A 16,177-nucleotide genomic window follows, 5' to 3' on the forward strand; every position below is an offset into this window, starting at 1 on the left:
CTACTAGCCTTGAAATCATGGATCTGTTACTCAGCCCTTCTGGGTTTCTGGAAAATGGAGTTGATAATACCTGCTTCATAGAATCAACAGGAGGATTAGGCATGTACGAAACCACTGTTGGCTGTAACACGCCCTGCAGTGCAAGGGGGTCGTAACGCAGCCAGACTATTAGCTATGTTAGCAGCCATGTGTCCAACTGATGCTTGGTTACATACGGAGTCAACTAAAAATCCTACACACCTCTCAGAAATGCATTGCTCTCTATGCAATAGGATCATAATGGTGGCTTACCCAATGTCTTAGTTACTTTTCTTATTGCTGAGATGAAATACCTGACACCCAAAGTTAAAGGGGAAAAGGTTTATTTAGCTCACAGTTTGTAGAGGTTTCAGTCCATGCTCAGCTGGCGCCAAGGCAGGGTGGCTTGGCCGAGGGCCATCACAGAGAGCAGTTCATGGCACCCACAAGATAGCAAAAGCAACAGGGGACTTAACAGCATCTTTCTGCCCCTTTTGTACTCTATCTAGGCTACTGGGATTAGGACGGTGCTAAACCAGTCAGTGGACCAATTTAGTAATCACACACTCTTAATCCAGCATTGCACTATGAATCAGTCACACACTCTAGATCCAGCCACCTCTCACAAACACCTCTGACCACATGACACTTGGTGGGGACATCTAAGCACAAGCCATAGCAACCAAAACAGAGATTCATTTTCTCAATCATGATTTCCAGAGACAGGCAGTCCAAGGCTGATGCAGAGGCTCAAGGACTGGGCTCCTTCTAGACTTCTCTGTTCTTAGCACATGGCTTCCATTCTTACAATCAATTTGTTAGGTTGACTTCCCCTAGAAAAAAGTTCCTAAGACAAGTATATATGTTCAAACAATCTACATCAGAGGTGATCCCAGAAAGGGAGGAAAGTGGGAAAGTGAGACAAGAAAAAGAAGGCCAATATAGGGTGCATTAATGAATTACTGCTATGGGCAACTAGTGCCCAATCCTACTGGAGAGCTTTTCTGCTCCAAAATTATCCCACCCAATGGGCAAAGAGCAGAGATACTTGCCCTTCCACTCTTACCTGTTATTATTAATTAAGGGCTATTCTAAGGGTCACTGACTCCTGGCACTTCCACCCTGCCTTATAGAGACTAAGCACAGTCTTGCAGCTAGTGAAGGTCCTCAGGTAGAGGATTACAGGAGGTTTCCATAGGAAGCCTGTGGTGAATGTAGAAATGGTGAATGTCAGGAGTCACAGAGTCATGGGCAGAGAGAGTACTTGAGAATACCTGCTGCCCGGGACAGTTATTTTATGTCCAGCATCGTGTCTACATTCCAGGCAGGGAGAAGGGTAGAAGGTCAAAGGACAAAAGACTGATAACACCTGAGTCTGTACTTGTTTTTATCAAGAAAGGAATAGCTTATCTATCGCCTCACCCAACTTCAGTTACTCAGCACCCAGAGCTGGGTTACGTGGCCACTTGCTGTTGCTGTGAAAAAGCCTGAGGAGATGAGTATGTATATTTTTGGATGGACGCATAATCACAATGTTTCCGTCATCCAAGAAAGGAAGGAAGGATGGAAGCTGTAGACAATTGGTAATGTTCAACAAGGTCATCTTCACTGAATCACAGGAGCAAAAGGTGATACTGTGGTGGATCAAATTGCAAACCATGTTCCTTGAAGGCAGTTTTATACATGGACAAAGCAGTAATCAAAAGCAGTAAATCTTCAAGCCATCACTTTTACTGTCTCCAATATATTTGTATAAACAGCAGATACGCAAGTCATGGGATTCAGCTTATCTTCATCTAATTATTCTGTAGCAGGTATTTACTGACCAACTTCCACATGCTAAATACTCTGCCATGAGTGAGAGACCCAGTGGCGATAGTGACGTAGGGTACGTCTTTAATCTGGGGTCAGAAAATCCTCTCCGAAGAGGGCATTGCGCTGAGACCCAAATGATGAACCAGAGAAGGAAGGAGGAGGAGGAGGTGCACTCTGGGTTGGCCTGTTGGAGAAATGGAAGAAATAGGCCTGTGGGGGGGGTAGAGGGAGACAGAGAAGCATGCAGGGGCCAGAAATAGGGGCAGCTCTTTTGAGCCAACCTAGGAAGTGCATTTCTTAGAAGAGAAGCCGAATGCACCTAATTTGGAAAAGGGGATTAACATATTTAAGGGGGAAATTTGATTATTCAACAGTACTCTTTTTTTTTTTTTTTTTTCTGAAGTCATCTGCAGCTAAAAAGCAATTGTACTAATTTGCTTCAAGGACTTAAACACCTTCAGAACCCCTTCAATCCCTGCCGTGTTCTCAAGTTTTTGTGTTTTCGCTGGAACTTACTGATAGGAAATACATATATGTAAATGCACATATGTCCCCCCATCTGCCTAGAGGATCCCTGTTTGCTGCCATCATGCTTATTCGTCCTGACAGTTGGGAACACTGCTTTGCCTCTCACTCTGCTCTGTGGAACGGAGGACTCGGGTGTCATAAGTAATGATCAATCAGCCCTCAAGGGGCCCACTTTGGATAGAAAAGCCACCCTGCGGAAATAGTTTGGCCCTAAGCAGAAGGGGATTGTCTGAAAGAACTCCTTCCATGGTGTGGTTTTATGGTGTGAATTTCATTGCTCTTTGAGAAACTGCAGACAGACCATTCCTAAGGCTATTCAGCTCACAGCCCCTTGATCTCCTGGGTACCTTAGGCCAGTCATGGCGTCCTTTTGGAGCTTTCAGTGATAACAGCATGCACTGTACTCATGTGCCATAGGTTGCCACCACTGCAGGCCATTCCTATTCCTAAGGCAGTTTCAACAAATGTACACAATTTAGGGACACTGCCATATGTGAAACCAGAGATGTTCTCCACTGTTTGGCTACTGACAGCCTGTGGGAGGACAGATCCAGTTCCTAGTCATCAAGGGTTATCTTAGTCACTTTCCTTTTCACTGGGGCAAAATACCTGACACCTGCAACTTAGAGGTTTACTTTGGCTCACAGTTTTGAGTCCACAGGCAGCTGGCTTCAGAGCAGAAACGGCATGGCAGAGGGGCATGGCTGATGAAAATCGACTTACCTCATGGCTACCAGGAAGCAGAAAAAGAAAGGAGGAGCCCAGGAGGCAAATATACCCTTCAATCAGGTCCCCAGTGACCAGTTTTTAAGCAGGCCCCGCCCCCACACAGCAAGTCAGCAGTGCACTCACCAGTGGACTAATCCACTGATGAGTGTGGTGCCCCTGGTGATCCAGTCATCTTCCAAAGTCCAATCTCTAAACACACAAAGCTTTTGGGGGACACCCCATATCTAAATTGTGACAAGGGTGTACAATTACAAACTGAGCTGTGTCCTAAAGAAAATGGTTCTATAGAATCTATATCAAAGGAAGTTGACCTAATTGGAGGTGGAAAAATAATTGCCTAGAAAGGTGATATTCAAGCGACAAACCTCGTTTGAGGGCTTGCTATGTTCCTGGCCCTGATCCAGGGGCTGTAGATTTAAGTCACCAGTTCTGCTGAGGAAGGATTAATAAGCCAGTTAAAAAATAAGATGTTCCTACAATTAACCATCCGAAAGAGGCAGTGTATCATTAAGTGCTAAGTGGATTGGCACTAGATAGTATAGGCAGAAGGATTTAAAGATGAAGAATGACAGTGGGCAGTGCTGTGTGGACTGAGTGAGATTTGAGCTAGACACAAGGATGACAGCCATGGATGGGGCAAAAAAAGGTATAACCTGATCATGTAGTCAGAAATCTTCAGCGATGCCCTGTTGTCTAAGTAGGAAAAACTCCAAATTCTTCACCCCCTGAGAACTTCTCTTATCTTGTCTTCCTGAGTTTATCTGTTGAAGATCCCCTCCATCCCCTTGGAAATATTTTATTGTATTCCACCTTTTATGTTATAGTTACTCTCTTTGCTGACCAGTTTGTGAGCAACTTTGAAGAATGGCATCATTTATGTATTAGTCACCTACTTTCATATCTTCTATTTCTTAGGGTAACATTTCATCTGGAAAATACAGTAAATATCATTGCAGTGAGTGGAACAGGAAGGGTGAAACTGTGGGGTACATGCCCGCGACTGTGTCTGTTGGCCAGTGTGGGAAGTGGGGCTCAGGGCCTGGGAGATACGACCACTCCTTCTGTGATAGCACTCACTGCTCGAGTGACATCACCCACTGCCAAAGTTGTAAATACCATCTTCACACTGATAACTTCCAAGTGTGTGTCTCCACCTCCAAATGCTCCTTTCCAGACTTGGGGATTTAACACCTCCCTACTTGTCAGTTCCAGTTGACCAGGCATCTCTAAATGGCATCTCTAAATTAATAATCCTAAAACAGAATTTTTTGATCCTTTCCCTGATTAAAAAAAAAAAAAAGACACCAATTTCTTCTACCATCTTCTCTTAGTAAACAGCTCTGTCAATTACTTACTTACTGCAGTCAAAGACCTGCATCATTCTTGATTATATCTGCCTTACTCTCCACACTTGATAGGTCATCAAGTCCTACTGTCTCACTTCAAAAATATACAGCCAATCCACCCACTGTTCTCTCCACTGACACCATCCCAGTGCAAGCACTGTCCTCCCCCACCCGTACTATTTGATGGTCTTCACTAAGCTCCCTGCTTCCGCTTTTGTACCCCATCTGCCCATTCTCCACTTGACCATCAGAAAGAACTTTCAGAAGTGCAAATCACATTGTTGCTTCTGCTTTAGTCTAGTGTTTACCCTCATTAGAGAAAATTCTAGAAAAGATCCACCCTCATTATGACCTACATGAGACCCTACATGAGCAGACTCTTTCCTTTGTGCCTGAGTGCATCTGCACCATCACTGTCCGCCTCACTCATGATATCCCAGCCACCCTGGCCTCCTTGCTCTTCCTTTAACACACTGATCTTACCATCCTCAGAAGCTTTACTCCTGCTCTTCCCTCTGCACAGAATGACCTTCCTCCAAATGTGCCCTCCACTAGCTGCTTTTCTGCATTCAGACCTCAGTTGTGACCATTTCAGATAAACCTCCCTAAGCACACTACAGTGGTTGTCCCCAAAACTGGACTAGGGTTAAGGTTAAGTGACGCTGTATTTCACTTATCGTATTTTAAAAAAAAATTTATTAGTACATGTCTGCAGTACATAGTGATACCATTCCTCCCAGGGAGCTGCTACGTGGACACAGCACATCTTTGTTCTTTTGTCATCCCTTTCCCATCCCTCTCTCCCACCTCCTTGTTTGTCTTTTATTTTCCTTACAGTGACTGTCACTGTTTGATATTATCTTTTTGTTTGTTTTCTTATTGATTATCTATTTCCCTCATCTAGAATATCAGCTGTTGGTATAAACAAAGTCCTTACCATCTTACTTTTTGGTATATTCCCAGCAATTAAAACAGACCCTGGCACCCGGTTGGCAATCATTGAATATTCGTTGCATCATTGACGAAGATAAGTGAGTTAATACTGATTGTGTGAAGTCAGCATCTTTGTCTCAATTTACCTCCTTACCTCACGAAGATGAAGGTAATATGTATACCACTTGGTTCTTCTAGAACCAAGGAAATGGTTAAGATACATAGGAGGCTTTACCAATTAAAAGGAGAAAAATATTGGACTCTGTAGGCAGGGAGCCAGTTGAAAATAGCAATGACAAGCTAATGGAGAAAGAAATAATTTGTTTTCTTACCCATTAACTTCATAAGGACTAATATGGGGAAAATATATATATTATATATATCCATTTGCAATATAAAAATTCATAAATACAGTGTACATGAAATCAAAATAGAGCTGGGGATACAGCTCAGCAGCACAGTGCCTGCCTGGCAAGCATGAGGTCATGAGTTCACTTCCTGGTACCCTCCCCCCCAAAAAACAAAGTACAGTAACAATTTCTCTGGCATCAATAGATATTTTGCTAAGTAATTTGTTTTTTCAAGCAGTTAATGTTCCCAGTTAGAAGAATTACTTTTGTTTGAACATTTCAATGGAAATAGTTTTCAAATTAATGTCAAGGCCACCTTCCCTGGTAGCACATTGAACAGAGCCTTTTGTCAGTAACCTGGGGACATCTTTATAAGCATATATAATTATATTTGCATATGAAATAGTGCTAAGCTCTGAAGTGATAGATGTGTGGAACCATTAGGCTTTTTGAGCTCTTCTTTGTGTATTATATAGGCTGTTCTCTGTTCCCATTTATTTAATTAACAAGTATTTTTAGGGCACATAGCACATACCAGGCTGGCGGCTAAAGATTATACTCAGAATAATAAACAAGATCAGTGTGGTCCCTGCCCTCTTGGAGCCCAGAATATTTTTTTGTTTGTTTGTTTGTTTTTCCTCGGTACCGGGAACCGAACTCACGACATTGCGCTTGCCAGGCAGGCGCTTTGCCGCTGAGCTAAAACCCCAGCCCCAAGCCCAGAATATTTTTGATAAAGACATGTCTTGGTCAAGAAAACACAAGTGTGACAAGAGTTTCAAATACCTACCCAAGGGTTTCTCATGGAAGACATCTCCAAAGAATTGGCCTTTATGCTGACTCCTAAGAAGGAACTGGTCAGGAGAAGAATGTCCCTGGCAGATGGAAATGCACATGCAAAGGCCGTGAAAAGTGACAGCCAAGATGTACTTGAGCAGTGAAGGGAAACCAGTGTGGCTCCGGCTCCTTCTCCTGCTCCTCCTCCTGCTGCTGCTGCTGCTGCTAAGTCAGCCAGGGTCAGATTGCAAAGCCCCCTGCAAGCTAATACTAGGAATTTATCTTCATTCTGAGAAGAAATTAAATGGTCTTAAAGAAGGGAGTGATATATGATCAGTGTTACACTTCCTTCAGAACGTGTTAAAATAAAACAAAGTAACCAATAAGCCTGTGCTTTCACATACACTTTGGGTCCAGACAGTGCACAGTACTCTGCCTTCCACAGACAATGGAATTGACAGGTGTTGCTCAGGAGAATGAAAAAAATTACAAAAATTAAAAAGTAGATGTTCAGGTATGGTGAGTACAGGTTTCAAAAAGGACCCTCACTATTGGAGACCTATTATGTCGTTATACATTTAGATTCACAATTTAGTTTAGCTTAGCTTCATCTCTACACCTGCTCTGGATGCAAGGTCTAAGAGGAAATTTGGCAGGGTGGAAAGACAAACACGAGGAAAGGATGCCTGCGTTTCAGAGTCACCTTAGCCACTACCTATCAACTAAAGTGATCGTGAAGAGACCCACAGTTCTCTAGAAGGCTGAGAGGCACATACCTTAGCAAGCAGGAGGTTCAGAGGAAAACTTCATCACCTACTTGTCAGTGACCTTGAACAAGTTCCTTCTCTGGATATCAGTTTACATATTTGTGAAAATCCTACCTCATCAGGTTATTATGAGGGCTAAAATGCCTGGTATTGAAAACCATCATTAAACAGGATCAGTGCGATTTTCTAGCTTAATAGCTAATGGTTCACGTATTATCGCACTAACGCAGGAGAAAGAATTTGAAAATGAATGTTTCCTTAAGAAAAAAAAAAAAAGAGGCCCCTTAAAATTAAGAATTCATGTCACATACTACATTTTTCTGTATCCTTTTGAGACTTCATAACATTTTGGGAAGCATCTTGAGCCATCCATCTGCCCAACATTTTTGCCCTGGAATACCTTTCCTTTAACAGCATTTGAATATGTTCAATGCAGCAATCTCTGGTCTATTCTGAGCGTATTATTAACCTGAGCTTACATTATCAGTGTAAATTCTGCTAAAAACCAACTTTTTTTCTTAATTCCTGAGCATCGCTGCAGAAATAAGCTTGCATGGTTTCTTTGTGGTCTCTTCACAGACTCCAAGGGTGTTAATAACAAGTCGCACGCCCTCTGTTTTCTTATTATTTTTAAATAACTGGCTTTTAAGTTATAAGTTTAATACATGCACAATGTTTAAAATATTAACGGTATAGAAGGTTTTTATGTTAAAAAAGGAAACGATCGTTTCTTTAGCTCCCACCTCCAGCTCCCTAGTTATACTTTCTGTGTATTAGCAGCATTTTATGCACACTTCCACAGATTTTTCCATCTGTCCTTTCCTTTCTTTCTATACCTATATTCCCTATATTCTTTACTTTACACAAATATTATGCCATCTTTTTTCCCATCTCCCTTCATGTATATTCTATATAATTTTATATATTTTATACAAATGGGCCTATACTGTTCAGATCCTGTATCTTGGACATTTTTCCATACTGCTATCTATAGATCTGCCTCATCCTTTTTAGCAGTTGACATTCTATTAATGAAATGTATCCTTTGATAAACCTCTATTGATAGACATCTCAGATATTTCTAATCTTTTGCTTTGACAGACATTTCTGAACATGCATCTCTGAACATATGTCTTAGTACACTTGATGGACTTATTCTGTAAGGTAAATTCTTAGAAGTTTTAAAATCCAGAATAACATCTTCCTGTATGTTCATCAAACCATCTGCGTGGCACTGCTAATATCAGACCTCCAAAAACAGCTCGTTCCAAAGCTACTGGCTGCCTTATTGGACAAGAGAGGAGCAATCAATACTTGAAAGGTATCATTAATCTTTATTGTGAAGATTGGTGATAATGTAACAAGGTGCTTAATGAATATCTGGCATACCATAGTTGCCTGATAAATGGTGTGTATTAGTCTCAGTGCCTTTAACCACATAAACAACCAATCTAGACTTTATCTCTAGGGCCTGAGGGAAAAATAACTAGAGTCAATGTGTAGGAGTAATATTAGTAAATTTTAGGTGGCACTGTTTTTAGGAAGCTTAGCCATTTAATAAGAATAACCAGTTGGACAGGAAAATCCTATTTAGGTGGTAAAGAAAAACCTACAAAGCATTATACTTCCATGTTAGACATTTTCTCTGGTGAAATCTCTAAAAACCCTTGACATTTCAACAATATGAAATTAATCCAATGATGATATGCATTAACCTGAGCATCTGGACAAAAGTAATTGCCAATTTAAACAAGGTAGGGGCTGGGGATTTAGCTCAGCGGCACAGCGCCTGCCCGGTTAGCGTGAGGTTGTGAGTTCGATTCCTGGTACTGGAAAAAATAAATAAATAAACAAGGTAGTTTTGGTTTTAAGTTCTGCAAACCATGAGCATATTATTTAAAAGAATCTGAACTGGAGATCAGGCATTTGCATTCTATGCATTTATTCATTCAACAAATGTTTGTTGAGCACTTCCTAGGGGGCCAAGCAGTATGGCAGATATAGGACTCACAATTAAATAGCCATCTGACCTTGGAGAAGCCCTCTGCTCTTCCCGGACTTTGCTCTCCATGTCTTTAAGATAAGTTATGAACTACGTTATCTCCAAAGATCCTCCCAGGTGTATCATTCTGCACCTCTCCTTAATGTGTCCCTAATGGTGATCTCAGTGCTGGGCAGCACTGACCAATGCGTACACCACACGGGGGTACCACAGCATCCTTCGCAGGTGTACTGCCAAGTCCTCCCCAGTTTCCTTGGGCCACCATAACAAATGGCCAAAACTGTGGTGGGGTAATACAGTCAAAATTTATTCTCTGACAACTCTGGAGGCTAGACGTGAAATCAAGGCCTTGGCGAGGCCATGTGCTTTGAAGGGTTCTCCCTTGCCTCTCCCTAGCTTCTGGTGTTGCCAGCAATCCTTGGTGTTTTGTAGCTGCACCGCTGTAGTCTCTGCCTCCATCGTCACATGGCATTCTCCTCCTGGGTCCATCTGTGTCTCTGTTTTATAAGAGAGGTTGCCAGTCATTGGACCAGGACCCACCCTAATCCAGCATGGCCTCATTTTAGTAATGACACCTGCAAAGATCCTATTTCTAGATAAGCTCATGTTTTTGAGACTCCGCGTAGACATGAAGTGTGGGGCACACTATAGAACCCAGGAGAGACACTGCTTCTTTCTCTTTCCAGTAGCAGTGACTTATGATCCAACCCCTCCGGTCTGATGCAGAGAGCAGAGTGACTGAGAAAAGGTAGGAAGCCTATCTGAGCGCCCAGGCTGGCAACAAAGGAAGGGGGCATGTCTCATGGAATCCCGGAGACTGCACACTGCAGGTCCATGGGTGAGCCCAGTGAGGCCGGCACCTGAGCATTCTAGGCAGCAGACAGCTCTGTGTAACAGCAGCATGAGGCTGGGGATGACACAGTAAACAGCGAGATCACTATGGGAGCATTTCTAGACTCCATGAGACTTTATCGCATAGAACTATGGCCACGATTACTTTTACTTGTTGATTTCTTTGGTGCTGTTTTGAATCATTTTATACCTTCTAGCTAAGCATCAAAACTAAAAATTTTTTCAGAACTGAAGATTGAATTCAGGACCTTCACAGTGCGTTACAACTCCAGCCCCTTTTCTTAAAGTTTTATTTTTAAAACAGAGTCTTGCTAAATCACTAAGGTGCCCAGCCTGGATTTAAACTTTTAATCTTCTTGCCTCAGCCTCCCAGAGTAATGGGACTATAGGTGCACACCACCATGCCAGGCTCAAAATTTTTAAAAGAACATGCAAGAACCCGGAGGACTGGGGTGCACAGAGCAAGGGTTAAGGACTCTGGCTGTGAAGGCATTAGGGTGAAACCTCTGCCGTCCCGTCTTCTTGGCCATGTGTCTTTGGGACCGTTGGTTCACTGCTAGAACTCAGGCCCCTTCATCTATAAACTGAAGACCGTGAAGAAGAAAAACTTTGAAGAGAATAATTCGTGTAAAACATTAAATTCACTACCAGGAGCTTAACAATGTACTTAATAAATGTTTGCTTTTATTGAAGTATCTCACTTTTCCATGTGTTGGAAGATCTTTCCCAAAAAAGATACAAACATACTCATTCTTTTGTATTTAAAATTTTTTCCAGGGCTGGGGGTTTAGCTCAGCGGCAAAAGCGCCTGCCTGGCACGCGCAAGGTCGTGAGTTCGGTTCCCGGTACCGGAGAAAAAACAAAAAAAATAAAATATAAAATAAAATTTTTTCCGAGGAATTGCTTGTCCACCCTGTCTCCTAGTCCTCTCCTCCACTCTACAAAGGGTCCTTTGTGGTCCCTTGCTGCTAAATCCAGTGGTCAGTTCTCATACTTCATCTTTTCTTGACCAGCGAGGACCTTTTGATGGTTGACCATTCCCTCCTTCTGGGAATACCTGTTCTCTTAGACCATGCGTACCACTTGCTCTTGGTTCTCTTCCTACCTCCTGCACTGAAATGCCCCAGAGCCCCCCTCGGACTCCTGTCTGTCATCACTTCCTTCCTAACTGACCTCATCTATAGGCTTTAAACACTGTCTACCACTGAGGCTGCATAAATTCATACATGCAGTCTGGACATCGTGCCTGAACACAGCCCACTCAGCTTCTCCAGTTCAACCTCACATAGACATCTCAGACTTAACATGTTTAAAATTAAACTCGCAATTCCCCTGTGTGGTGAAACCTGGTCCTCCCCCAGTCTCCTCACCTTTGTAAACAAAAACTGCACTCTTTCTAGTTGCTCAGGTTCACCACCTGGGAGTCATTCTGAATTTTTACTTTCTCTTACACCCTGCATCCAGTCCACCAGCGAATCTGCTGCAAATCTATTTCAGTTTCAGAATAGTTCCACAGTCTGATTGCTTCTCACCAGAGCTGCAGTTACTGCTGCAACTCTGGGCTAAGCCCCCCTCATTCCTTACCTATATTACAGCCAATGCCTCCTGACTAAGCCCCCTGCTTCCTCCCTTGTCCCCCTCAATCTATTCTCCATCCAGAAGCCAGAGTGACCATGCCTCTGGCTGCACATTGGAATTACTTGGAGAGTTTTGGAAATTCCAGTGGCCAGGGCATATCTCAGATCAATTACATCAGAGTGTCTGAAGGTAGAACCCAGGCACAAGTGTGTATATTGTTTACTCAGACGATGTCACTCTCCATCCCAAAAACTCTGAATGGCTTTGATTGCACAATAAAAGCCAAACCTCCCAAAGTCCCACAAGGCCTTACATTAGCTAGTGGTCCTCAACCTCACCTAAAAAGTTTGTTAAAATACAAACAGCTGGACCTCACCCCAGTGTCTGGGGTTTCCTGATAATTTGCATTTCTAACAAGTTCCCAGGTGCTCCTGGGATGAGGATCCCACTTTGAGGACCTCTGCTTTACAGGACCTGTCCCTGCTGTCAGACAGGATCTTCTCTACTCTTCCCTCACACACTGCTGATCTTGTTGCTTCTTAAACAGGCCAGGCACCCTCTTACTTTGATGCCTTCATCATTGCTGTTTTTTCTCCCTGGACTTTCTTCCCTCACTTGTCATTTTTTATCAAGTGTTGTTTTTCTGACCACCTTACTGAAAATCATTACCCTCCTCCCCTCTTATTCCTCGTGTCTGCTTTTTTTTTTTTCTGTAGTCCTGACCACCCAGCACATATTTACACATATAGGTATACTTTATACTACACACACACACACGTGTAAACCTTATGAGAACAGTACTTTATTATTCTCTCTGTTCTGTCCAGGCTGTCTAGGAAGTCTCAGTGGATACCCCTGTAAAAAGAATGGACCTTGAAATCTGAGACCAGAGAGCCGGTAGCTCTGGGGATGGCCAGGAGAGGCCGCTGTAGCGTCGCAGAATGACCGAGAGGGCGCGCAGCTGCTCTTCCTCCCACTGGCCAGCAAACTAACAGTCCTGGGTGAGAAACAACACATGGTACCTCAGCGGCCAAGCTGGCTCAGCTGAGACATGAAAATGTGTTTATTGTTGCCTCATGCTCAACGATTAGCCCCTGGAGACAGTTGCAGCCCACACCCCCATAAGCTTCTGGATGGAAATGCACCGGAGTGAGTGAGTGAACAGATCCTCAAGGAGTTTGATGGGCAACAGCTTCTGGGGAAAGTGGAAGGGGGAGGGATGAGCTTGGCCTGGTCCAGGCAGACGCAGCCGGGTCTGAGTTAGGGTGGAGGAGTCAACCTGAGCTGAAATTGAGAAACCAAATGCCCAAGAGAGGGGCTGGGGATTTAGCTCAGCGGCAAAGCGCCTGCCTGGCAAGCACAAGGTCGTGAGTTCGGTTCCTGGTACCAGAGAAAAACCAAAAAAAAAAACAAATGCACAAGAGTTCCGGAGGGGAAAGGCAAGGAACCTAGCTTGAATGCTTCCCCTCTGGCATCGGCAGGCTCCAGTGCCCCTCCTCTTTAAAAGAGCTGTCAGCCTACTCAAGTGCACATCCGTACATCTGAGGGCTCCAGGGAATCAGACCCAGCTCTCTTTAAAACATGCCCACCTTTATTCTTTACGACAGAGTGGATGATACTGAACTTGGGAATTTAAAAACAAACTTCCGTTCCATTTGTAGGTGTGGGACTCAAGACTTACCTGGAAAAGGGGTCAACACATCCATGTTCCCCACCTCACAGGTTAGTTGTGCTCAACACATGGTGAAATACTATGAACATTCCTTACAAAGCACCCAAATGTCGGTGGCTGGCTGGTGATGGTGGACGTGACTAAGATCTTAGTCTTCACAAATGGCACCTGAAACCAGCTGGGGTTTAGCAGAAGGCCCCAACTGTCTATAGAATTCAGGGGCTTATTTCCATATTGTTTGCATACACCTTAAGAATAATAGCTGAAAATTATAAAGCTCTTGCCATGGAACTAAAAACCCATTATGTACATTACATTTTATGTAATCCCCACAACAAATCTATGAGGTAAGGAAGTCTAACCCTCCATTGTTAGAATAAGGAAACTAAAGCTCACAGAGGTTAACTTGCCCCAAGTGACAGGCTAATCAATGAAACCTAGACCCAGGCACTCAGCCTTTGCCCTCTGAGCTACACGTTACAGAGTGAGCAAAAGGGACAGTGACATTGGACTTCTTCATAACAGGGTAGGGCTGGGGATACAGCTCAGTGGCACAAGCGCCTGCCTGGCCAGCACAAGGTCCTGAGTTTGATCTCTAGTACCACAAAAACAAAAAACATAACACGGTAGCACAGCGTAGTGGAACAGCCTTGGACCTGATGATCATACCAGGCCTGCATTCCAGCATTCCCACCTCTGCTGAGCTGCACAAACAGAAGTGATTTATCTTCCCCAAGTTGTTGGTTTTTCCTCTGCAAACTGAAGATAATGTTCCCCTTGAAAGTTGTTGTGAGGATTACATGAAATAATACTTAAAGCACCCAGCCTAGGCCCTGCTCAGGTAAATGTCCATTAGTCTACGCTGAGTCTCAGTAATAGATGGAAAACCATCTTAAGAGGCTAACCATCCTCCGCCTTAGCCCAGCGTGTTCCTTTAGACTGTGGGGCCAGTCTTCAGGCCATCTCCAGGTAAAATTCTGTGCCTGCCGCACTTAGTAGTCTAGGATCTTGACTTTGCCTAGTTTTCCTTGAGCCAATTCTTTATTCACCCTGCCTCCGAGTGGGATCCTGAGCCAGCAACCCTCCCCTCTCGCTGGCCTGTCTTTTCTACTCCCCCCATAGAGCAGAAAGGAGAAATGGGATAAGGAGAGAGGGAAAAGCTTTCTTGGTCATCAAGAAAATTAAGGTGAGCTGAAGGAATAACGTGGAGGGGAGAGAGCAGAGGCTTGTTATGCCTGCTCTCCAGTCAAGAGCCTCTTAGCTCTAAGCCACCCACTTAGGCCCAGCAGGCTGCACTTAGCAATACCATCTAGAGTTGCATTTGGTATTAGAGCTGAAACAGACCATAAGGATTATTTCATTTTCAGCCAAACTTCATGCTTGGAAGATGAGCCGTCACAAGGTGATTAACTTACCAGGAGCCTCAAATGCACAGAACTACCCATAGCGCTTTGAGGTGTCCGCTCCCTGAACTCTGTCTTGAACCATTCCAGCTCCCATGACCTCACCCTGTGCTGCAGGGTTATTAGCCCCAGAGCACGCCAGGGTCAAGACTGTAGTGGTGGACTTTGCTCTCCCAACGCCATCTTCTCCTTCCGTACTATTGCTCTATTTAGGCACCACTTAGGCAGGCCCCAGACTAAGGTAACTTCCTCAGGCAAAAACACACATTCTGAAGCTTCCCCTTTGCCACTTCTCTATCAAAACTTACCCTCCCAGTAGCCTAGACCACTGTAAACTTCAAAAGGAATCCTATGGAATAAGCTTCTTCATGTTTATACCTGATAAGGGACTCAAATGGTTCTATGGCTGTTTACTTTTAAAATTGGTCTCCTAAGGGAATGAAACCTTTACCCAAAGGGACAAGGCCCTTATGGTAGAATGCTGGAGGTTCTAAAGCAGAAAATCCTCCCCAGCAGACCCTTAGGTGTACAGTGGAGACAACCACCAACATTGGCCCTGTGTGACGTTAGCCCCTGAGGGAAAGGTAGGTATGGTTTCAAGTAATATTCTGATAAGGTCTGGTCTCTTTTCTGTATCTAAAAGATCACTTTATCCTTATTACACTGAATCTAAAGTCATTCATCTCCATTTCCTTGGAGCACTCTTTTAATCCACCTCTCCATTCCACTTAGTGCCTGCCAGCAGAGAGAAAAGGGAAGGCGGGAGGGTGCTCATTGTCCTTTGCTATTTCTCGTAGCCTCTCTAGAAGTAATTAAATTCCCCCCTCCCAAAAACTGTCAAGCACTGCACTCCAAATACCTTGTCTCCACAGGATTTCTTTCCTACAGTGTTTCTCAGTTAATTATAGTGGTTAAAATGTTGATAGTACCAGATACAATAGAGTTCTCCATGTCATGATTCTTAGTTGTCCTGAGAGAGGAGAAGAACCCATTATGGAGGAGCACAGTGGTCAGGAGCTCAGGTGACCACTTGTTCTTGGTTTTTCCTGCTATCCTGATTTAACAATGGTGGCTTGCATTCTCAAACAAACCTGTCCTGGTTTGGATGATAAGCTACATCATCACCGCATTAGGAGCATGCAGTTTGGAGTGAGTTCAGATTCAAACCCAAGCCTGGCTTCTTACTAACTGAGTGACTTTGGCTAAGTTAGTTAAGGTCTATGAGCCTTAGTTCCCAAATCCACAGGCAGGATTCTATTGACACCTATTCATAAGTAGGATCATTTGGAACACCTAGATGTGCACAGTGCCAAGCTCATGGTAAGATTACCGCATGAGTCAGCTCTAGAATTACAAAACATCTATATGTGTGTCTTCCGTGCTATGGACTCACTTAGGCAGGGACGC

General features: G+C 43.7%; 1 long non-coding RNA gene across 2 annotated transcripts; it reads left to right on the top strand.

Annotated features, from left to right (window-relative positions):
* The first annotated feature begins 5,356 nt into the window (after positions 1 to 5,356).
* Positions 5,357 to 15,409, top strand: LOC106147396. 2 transcript variants are annotated; one of them, XR_001232283.1, is made up of 4 exons: positions 5,357 to 5,538; positions 8,365 to 8,584; positions 12,523 to 12,848; positions 13,357 to 15,409. It is a non-coding gene; the product is annotated as an uncharacterized LOC106147396 (long non-coding RNA). The 2 variants fall into 2 exon arrangements; XR_001232282.1 differs by lacking the exon at positions 13,357 to 15,409 and having other exon boundaries at positions 12,523 to 12,999.
* The last annotated feature ends 768 nt before the right edge of the window (positions 15,410 to 16,177 follow it).

The sequence above is a fragment of the Chinchilla lanigera genome, unplaced genomic scaffold, assembly GCF_000276665.1.
Source record: "Chinchilla lanigera isolate Chin_1 unplaced genomic scaffold, ChiLan1.0 scaffold00007, whole genome shotgun sequence".
Taxonomy (NCBI): domain Eukaryota; kingdom Metazoa; phylum Chordata; class Mammalia; order Rodentia; family Chinchillidae; genus Chinchilla; species Chinchilla lanigera.